Source organism: Corvus cornix, chromosome 21 (assembly GCF_000738735.6).
Source record: "Corvus cornix cornix isolate S_Up_H32 chromosome 21, ASM73873v5, whole genome shotgun sequence".
Classification (NCBI taxonomy): Eukaryota; Metazoa; Chordata; class Aves; order Passeriformes; family Corvidae; genus Corvus; species Corvus cornix.
In genome coordinates, this window is record NC_046350.1 from 2009791 (window position 1) to 2019686 (window position 9896).

Here is a 9896-nt window from a genome sequence, read left to right on the forward strand (position 1 = left end):
GGGATGTGCTGCAAACACTGTGTGACGCTTCCCTGGAGCTGCCAGTGGTCCCTTTACCTCCCAGTTCCATTCCAGCTCACATCTGCCCATGCAAGCTGCTGCAGCCAAGCCCTAAATGTTCCTCTGGGGAGAGCCAGACACTTACACCTTAACACAGAAGAGGGCATACTGAGCCTACAGCCAGAAAGTCTGGGAAATATTAGGAAAAACGAGTGGGTGGGGGAGCTCAAGGGACCAGTGGGAGGATGCGGGAAATCAGTAACACTGATCTGAATAACTGGTAACAATTATTAGATCTTTTTTGGTATGAATCATCTCAGAGACTCATCATTAAATGATGTCACTCAAGGGGCAATAAAAAATACAGTAGAAACTGCCAGCCTGCCATGACAAGGGTTTGGAGCCACAACATGACTGGCCAAACAGGTCTGGGAAGCTTCACCAACACATTGAAAAGGGAGCAAGTTTTGTGGAGAATATACACTCTGACAGATTGGTCAGGCAAATTTGTCTTTGGCAAGATTATGATGTTACTTGAAGCTCTGATGAATCTGCCTGAACTGCTGGAGAAGGAGTAGCCTCACTTATCTGATGACCACTGACCTTGTCATTGCCCCGTCCCCTCCCCGGGGGTGGAATTTGCATTTGAAGCTACAGGTTGTAAAATCAGCTGGCCAGAACCGTCCTGAGAAAACAAAACCAAACCAGAGCAACAACACAACAGCCCAAACCAAGCAAACAATAGAGTGAGTTTGAACAGAATCTGTTCTCTGGGTTCACCAAACCTGCCCAAGAGCTCCTGTCCTTGCAGGGGAAGGGGCAGCAGAGGTGGTGCTGCCTTGTGCACGTCTGAACTCCTTTTATCTTCTTAAACAACTGCAGGAGAAGAAAAACTCGGAAGAAAAACTGATCAACAACCAGTAGCATCAGCAGGCTCAGGAACTCAACAGTAACCACATCACGGTCCCTTTTTCCACACCTTCCACTTAACACACCCCCTTCTCCCAAACTGCAGAACCATGGCCCTTTTCTGCCAACATAAAACACCTTCTGCACCCAATCCATGTTTGCTTCTCACCTGTGGGCAAAATACTGGATGCTGTCAGTGCTGCTTTGCAGCCAGTCACCTAAACCTGGCAGTGGCTGAAGAGCTGGGTGTGAACAGACATTTACAGGTAGTTCCAAGAACTTCCCAGATCCAAAATGGGGGTGGAAACCATCCCTGTGTGTGGAGCAGAGCAGGAGGCAAAGCTGAAATTATTCAGTGTTCCAGGAAGGCTCATTGCTTCCTAAAGTCGGGGATTATCTCCAGATTGCTCTTCCCTTTTCAGACGCACAGTTCCCAGCATCTAGTTCATTGCCATTAAGAGTTCTTAAGAGGGCTTTACAAGAAATTTTTTTTACTTTTTGGAGTTTTATGGAATTTAGGCATACACAGAGAAAAATATAGGACTCCTGGAAATACTGTGCATTAGAGAGCTGCTATTGGTTTCAGACCTTCCTTACCTATGATGAGAGAAAAGGGAAAAGGAAGATTACAGAACTTGAGAGTCGCAATTTCAACACAGTGGTTTTCAGCCCAAGATTGAAGCAATACAAGGTATTGCTCTCCAACAAATCTGTCACACCACAAACCAGAGATACGGTCTAAGAAAGAAGAGCAAAAACTTCAGGCCTCACCACTGTGCACTGATTGTGATGGAACAACTACTTAAAATCCAGGAACTTTAATTTTCTTGGAGATTTCTGGAGAGAAGGGAGTGGAGACAATGGGGATTTAGGGAAGGGTCAAGAGAAGAAGTCCAGCACTTGTTCCACACGTGCCTCTGGAGCACAGCCCATTTCAACAAGGTGATGTGAGTTTGAGACAAGTACACCATGTTGAATTATCAGCATCTATTATTAACCAAAAAAAGTTAACCTTAATGGTTAGCATAATGCTATGTTTTTACAACATCTGTCAGCAATTATTTGTATTTACTTGCACTGCAAATGCAGAAGAAAAGTCAGAGAAATAAACAGCAGAATTCCCACCAGTCTTGTGTTTTCCCACAAAGAATCTCTAATCATCCCTGTTTAGACACTCACATTTGTTCCTTGCCCTGACCAGCATGGAATTTCTTCCCAATCCTCTATGACCAGTAATTATCAGTCCTCCTTTACCCTGCAGCGAATATGGACTAACCCCTCTGCAATTAGTGGTGTTAACTTCAGGGTTCTTAAGATGAAAATCAGAACTATGATATTTCTTGGATTCAAAACAGTTCATGCTCTCCCCTTGGCCATGCCTTACCACAGCAAGAAGGGAGGCAGGGAGAGCAAGGGTTGTGTTCCAGTCGCACTCCACCTGTGCAAGGCAGGGTGAGGAACAGGTTAGCTGGGTGAAAAGTTCACTGCAAGCTGAGCTGTCTGTTTCTCTTGCTTAATTTATCCGATATTTGGCTAACCTTGCTCTGAACCCAGCCCCCAAGACCCCCTTCCTCTCATCCCTCCCCAGCGGGTTTGTGTCAGCCAAAGACACCGCCTCTAATTCCCTTCTCCCTGACCCTGCCGAGGGGAGCGGGGGCTGGGACACAGGGCCAAGCACAGACCAGAGCCCGAGCACTGCACAGATAATCATTATTTATGCTCTAAACTTCAACAGGAGCAAACACAAAAGCCCTACAGTCAGCAACGTTGCCTGACATGGTGTTCCAGCTTATCAGCCTTCCCAAGGCTGGATGGCACCCCGCCTGCACCCCCACCTCCTTTGCACCCTCTCACTCTTACAAGGATGCAACACTTCTAGAGTGGCTTATAATGGATCCCTGATTCCCCTGGCAGCCCTGGCCAAGGGACTGGCACAAAGTTCCCACATCCACAGCCTGCAAGATACCACTTAACCCAGTATGCCCATCACCTCATTTCTGCAGCTCAAGACCCTCAAAAGGAACCTGACAGATAAATTTAAATTTTGCAAGGCACAGAGCAGTAGCTGCAGTGACACAGAACACGAGCAGGGCGATCCTAAAGGGCTTTTCTCACCCCAAATCCCATAAAGTCAGTAGAGGAAAGGCTGGAGGGTATCAAGATGCGCTACTGCTGCTCTTCAGAGAACAGGATTCCCTGATCCACAGACCTTTGTGCATCCATAAGCAACTCATCCTGCAGAATACAGCCAAGGTTGTGCTCAGAAGCTGCTGAGTATTTTCCCTTTCCCTGGTAATCTACAGCTTCCCAACCCCTCCTGCCCCTGTGCCCAAAAAAATGGGTGACGAACTCCTGACATTCCCCCTGCTGTGCAGTGCACTGCTCTGTGAACACCCTCACAGCACCTCTTGATTCCACACGTCAGAGCTCGGCATTGGTGATGCAAACTGCTGGAAAAACTGCCCGGAACACGCGTTACTGGCAGGCTCTCCTTGTTTTCCTGCTGTGCTCAGGACTGTTCCCAACACTCTCCAGGGCAACACAAAGTGTATTTGATGGGCTTCTCAATGACTGGGCACAACTTCAGAACGGGGCACAAACCAAACCTGCCGAGCTGTCCCTGCTCCATTGAGCAGCTGCTGCTCCCTTTGGTGTTTAACCTTGGACGCCCCAGAATCCACACTTCCATTCCCACCTGCTGGCACTCCCTGCCTCCCTGAGAGTGACTTAGGATGTGCCTAAGACTCTGCTAATGGAGCAGAACAAATGTTTCCTGTAAACCTTAACTTTATCATTTTTGACCTGACAAAGAACCTCAGTGCCATGGCTTTGATACACCTGAGCTGCCTCAGGTCTAGGAGTCATTCTCACAACTTATTATTTTTATAATCTGTATCATCAGAGTGCCCAAAACTCCATTACAGTGTGTCTGCACACACAAAGTTCATGTCCCTGTGACAGGGAGGGCAGAAACAGCCTGACAGCCTTACAATAAGTGGAAATTCCTTGTGGTCTAAGAACAATATTAAACTCGTTTCTCAGGGTCAGCAGATGACCTCGCCTTGACACATGGCTTCGTTTCTCTGGAAGCAGTGCAGACTGGCCTAGTTCTGATGTGGTCACTAATTTAGTGACACCATCCATTCCAAACTTCACCACTCCCTCACCAAAGTAGCAAAATATGAGTTTACAAAGAGTACTTTGAAATGAAAACCCCCGGGCCCTTACCAAAGCACATGATTCAGCACCACCCTCCCCATCTAATGCTCCATGTTTTCAAGGCATGAAAGTTGTTGAGAAGAGCCAAGTAAGGGTGACAGGACTTCAAACTGCTACATAAGTAAACTGACGATACACAAAAAACTCCTCAACCCACATGGCGTAAGTCCCCTGGTACCTGTATTCCTCAACAGTAGGGCCAGTACAGGAACTCACTGCTGCCTCAACATAATTAATCTATTCGATAACAAACAATGTATAATTGCCATACAAGGAACCCTTTGTGCAAACTTTGTTATAGATTTTAATGCCTCTTCAAAACTGTTGAAATTAGTCATGTGTGGGTAAAAAGGCACAGGATTGTTACAACAGGTGAGAGAGAAAGTCAATCACAGAGCTCAGTGCCACAGATCCCAGTTTGCTCCTTCCAGGCACCACACAGAAAAGCAAAAATACTTCAAAAGATGCCATACCTGCATAATTAAAGGCAAGCTGAATGCAATGAAGCTCAAATAGTTTACAGGTGCAGCTTAAGAATCACCTAACTTAAAAAAAAGACCGCACATACTTGATGCAGCCATTTTAATAATTCAGCCCCAAACCCCAGAGTTTGTTCACAACAGAAAAGAGCTTGTGAAAACCTTGAGAGAAACAACTTTCACTTTAGAAATACAGGAGGGCAATTAACAGGTCAAGCTTCAAAGGAAATCTATGTCCTCTTCTCCATGTATCCAACTTAGAGGCTTTTGTTTGTGGGGAAAAAAACCCAAACAAAACCAAGAAAAACACCACAACAAACAAACCCCAACACCTCTGTCCCCTGCTCCCAAAAAACCATCCCACATCATGAAAATGTAAGAGGGCAGCAACTGGAAATTCAGTTTCAGCCTCTCAGGGAGATTTTTCAGCTCTTGCTGGCTCCTGAGGAAGATTTTTGTCCCCCATGACTGCAGACAGACCCTCACAGACACATCGCCCCCACCTCCTGTCACTCGGGGCACAATTCCAGTGGCTGCTGCTGTTGGAATAGGCTCAGCTCAGACACAGCCCCTGTACTCCAGGGTCAGACTCACCACCAAGATCCAGGGATGATGCTTAAAACAAAGGAATTAAGTGAAATCAGCCCAGTTGGTTGGAGCATGGTCCTGATAATGCCAAAGTTGTGGCTTCAATCCCTGTACAGGCCATTCAAGAACTGGACTCGATGGAGGACCCCCTTGGAGGTCCCTTCCAATCCAGAATTGTCTGTGATTCTAAATTAAAGCCAAGGACAGGGAAACCCACGACCCTGACAGCCTTTGATGAGCTGGTAAGGAGTGCTTGCGGTTCTGGGGTTTCTCAACTCCCCTGGGATCACCTGGAGGGCTCCATAACCTGCCCCTTCCCGCAGCTCTGGAAGGTTCCACTGGAGCCCCTGGGATGCAGAATTCCAGGAAATAAATGTGTATGTCTCAAACACTGAGAGCAGGGTGGCTGTGGAGCCAGCCAAGGGCGGTTGGTAATAACAGGCAGGGATTGGTGTTGATCACAGACAGGGATTGTTGATAACACGCTGTGAGAAAGAAAAAGATGTGGCTGGAGAAGGGGCCATGTGGAGGTAGGGCAGCACTATCCTGGGACAAACATCCTTGTTCATGCTCCTGGAGACAAGCACAGCACAAGTGCAGGAATAAGGCTGGGAATTAGGCAGGGATTATAAGGGGAATCAAGGTCACCAGTGATCCACAAAGCCTCTGACGCATTTCCAGAAAGGTCTGAAAGAACATCCATGACAGCTGATCTGCATAGAAACTGAGAAAAAATCCTGACAATGGGAAACCCTGTCCATAAAAAGGACCCCCTCAAGCCTGGGTGGTGTCCCCAGGATCCTGGACATCCCATCAGCTGGACTGATGCACCTGGATCCATGCTGAAACCAGGAATGACATCCCAGTTCCTTCCTTCCTTCCTTCCTTCCTTCCTTCCTTCCTTCCTTCCTTCCTTCCTTCCTTCCTTCCTTCCGAATTCCTTCCGAATTCCTTCCAAATTCCTTCCTTCCGAATTCCTTCCTTCCTTCCTTCCTTCCTTCCTTCCTTCCTTCCTTCCTTCCTTCCTTCCTTCCTTCTGAATTCCTTCCTTCCGAATTCCTTCCTTCCTTCCTTTCCCTCCCATGCTTCCTTGCCCTCAGGGTGGGATGTCACACAGGCCACGTGCAGCCCCAGGGGCTCAGCCGGCTGGACACTGGTCCCAGTGTGGCTGGAGGTGGGTGGACAGCACCAGACAGCAGGAGTCAGTCCCTTGGCCAGGCACATCTGAGGGCCACAGCCAACAACAACCATCCACGCACGGGTTCAGTACCTACAGAGCAACCAAAATATGAAAGATTGCTCACATGTGGGATCTATTAGGGCATTTTGAAGGAATTCACGTTCATTGTTTCCCTTGAAATATAAAGGTTATAAAACTTAACGGCCACATGACAAGGAAACTATATGAAACACTCAGAGATTTACAGAGCAACTGCTCAGCTCTTGGGGCATGTGGCTGGAAATTGCTGGGCAAAAGCCAATGAGCCCCGTGGTCTGAGTTTTTGGGCAGTTTTCTTATTCCTTCCTTTCTTTTCCTGACCTTGCAGACTGGTATTCAGTTACCACAGCAGCTCCAAAGTCAAACAGAAACACAGCTTGTATCTTCTTTCAAGTATTTATTTCTTTTGTCCTGTTAACATTAAGTAATGAAAGGAATTGTAAGGGTTTTGAAGGGGGGCGGGTGGAAGGAATGAAAGCAGGAGAAAGGAAAAAAAATACAGACATAATGGCTTAATTTCTCACAGCATGTGCAGCACAAATGAACAGTAAACAAATCCCACAGAAAAATGCAAACAAAGGCTACGTTTGCTCAAAGTTCCAAGAAAAGGGCCCATTGCAAATGCCCCTGAGCAAACATTTCTGTGATTAAACCCTCAGAACCTCTGTGTGATTTTTAGGCCAATTCAGCACAGCAGATACCTTCCCCCTTCTCCCAGAACATCCCTGGGCTGGAGCAGCCACAGGGCTTGGTTTCCAAGCCTTGTTTTGGTTTAAGGCATGGAAATATTGTAATTATGGCATTAAGAAGAAGCAGCAATCTCATCCAACAAGTCAAGGGCAAGTGTGAAAATCTGATTAGAGATTTGCCACTGGGGTTTGTCTATACAGAGTGAAATAATTAAGCAACAGATCATGAACAAATACCATATTTTGTTGGGATTTTTAACCCCAATTTTGACAGCCTCAGCCAGGTCAGAAACTCATGATGTTGGCTGCCACCAAAGGTCTTTGGGTGACCCAAAAGGTTGTACCAGCAGTACAATCATAAATTATTTCATTATGTGACACCAGGTGAGACTGTACCATTTTCTGTGCCACCCTTCCTATGTCTGTAACAAATTGAAGTGCTTCAGTAGGTCAAACAATGTGCTGGCAGTGCTTTTCCTGCATTTCCTTACTTCCCAAACTTCAGTTGCAGCACAACTCTAGTCCCCTTTATTTTCTTAAATGAACCAAGGATGAGTATGCAGCAACACAAATCCCAAAGTACCATCATGCCATTCCCCTCATGTGGAAATATGCCATGCCCTGATGTCGGGAAGTCACTCTTATTTTAATGAACTCTTTCCAGGATTTCCAGTGTGATTATTTTTCCCCTGATGATCTGAGGCTGAGAAACGGATCCAGTGAAAGAAACAAAACCAAACTGTGAAAAATGTTTGCTGTAAGTAAAGGCAAATGCACTTTTGACAGTATCCCAAGTTAGGGTTTTTCCCCTTAAAAATGTCTATAGGCACGTTTTTGATCACAGGATTGGAAATATGTCATGAGAACACACTCAAATATGTGTTTGCATTAACACTGCTGCCAGAAGCCATCTCACAGTCATCACCAGACATAGTGGAGCCCCTAGAAAGCTTTCTGTGGGATTGGAAGGCATCCAGCCAGGAGAAAGCAAAGCCACCATGTGATTGGGATGGCCAGTTCCACAAGAAAACTGTACATTAATGAATGGCAAGCACTCAAAAGGGGAGTTACGGTGAAGAGCTTGCAAGGAAATCACTGGCTGAGAACCATCATGTGCATAAAGTATTCGATAAATGAAAATCTGAAAGAAGTCTATGTAAAAATAATCCATTGAAAGAAAACAGGCTGATTTTACAGCGGAATTGCCCATGTCAAGAAGTGCTGCTGGCTGTAATAAAGATCACTGGAATACAAGTTGCTCCTCCAGCCTTAGAGGCTGTGTACCTTAGACTGCAAAAGGACACTCTGAAGTATCGTGAAAATAATCTATTTTACTATTTGTGTATGGTAAATTATCAGAAGAAATCAAACAGCAGTGCTGGGTATTGGGGCTTGCACCATATTTTTATTTTTCAACAGATGACTTTTACCTTATGATTCCCCCTCTAACCATAAAGTGAGGTTCTGGCCACCCACTCCCTCCCAGTCCTTCCCAGTTCAAATTCAGATTGTGTAGGTGTTAAACAGAATGTGCAGTTATGAACAGAAGTAACAGCTCTCTAGGGTTTAGCTACACTTCATGCTTCAAAGGAACAAATCTGAAGATATTTAGGGCAGTTTGTAGAATTAATGTCTAAGGTGTGTGCACAAGGCACAGGTGAGGGACTGCCTGAGGGGAGGGCGCAGAGATGAACAATCTGCAGGCACAGCATTCTGGCTCAGGAACTCTCCAAACACAGCCCTCTCCAACGGGAACAATTGGAAGAGACAGATGAAATGATGAAAAATGAAGGGATCAGCAGAAATCAAACCTAATATAAACCCAACTAAAATAAACTCAGCATGGCTCCTGTGGCTCATTGAAAAGCAGCTCTTCTCCAGTGAACTCAGGTCAGGGGAAAGACGGAATAGAACTTCTCTGCTCTGTGCCTTTAGGAGCCACTGGCAACTCTGACTGGCAATGGGAAGAGGTTTTTAAAGGGAAATACTGAAGATTGCAACTCTACCTCCTACGTTGCATCACAGGAAATGTGTCATCTCCAGCCAGAAAGCGTAACTGCTCCTAAATCCTGGGCTTCAGAATTTGAAAGAATTAACATTATTTTCATAATTGATGTGGGGTCAGAGCTGTGTGTACTTGCCTGGATTCAAAGCCAAGTGATAGTTTTTACAAAAGAAAACTTACAATTCTGTAATTTATTTTTAAAACTGGAATGAAGATGCTTTGACTCTGCATGTGTAAAACAGAATGAGGTCAGGAGGCTCAGATGTATCCCTGGGATGATGGAAGCAGAGCATTGTATTGCACAACCATCTGAGTTGTTTGTAAATTATTTATGTACTGTTTAACATATGTAGAAACTTTTGCTACAGGACATCAACACTGGAATTTTTAAAAATTATTTTTCAGCATCAGACCACTTCTAAAGAAATTCAAGGCTACATTTGATAATTTGATTAACATGATTAACATGCTTGTTAAACCTCAGCTAAAACAACAGAGAAACTGAATGCAGTTTACGGTTCAAAAATATTATAATAGTTGATGTGGGTGAAGAAGGTTTTTTGGCTATAGCAGACAATGGAGAAACATGTCAGATTGCTTCTACTGAACAGTCAAAAAAACCAGAATATTGAAAGTTACAGACTATTCAGCCACCAAAGCACATGTGATAGTGCTTGCTCATGTCTCTCCCGACTGTCTTTTGCACAGTCCTTAGAACAGGAATAAAATATTGCCTGGCTCCACAAGTGTTCTCCATGAATTTGCAGCTCTGATGGGAGTTCAGAAAA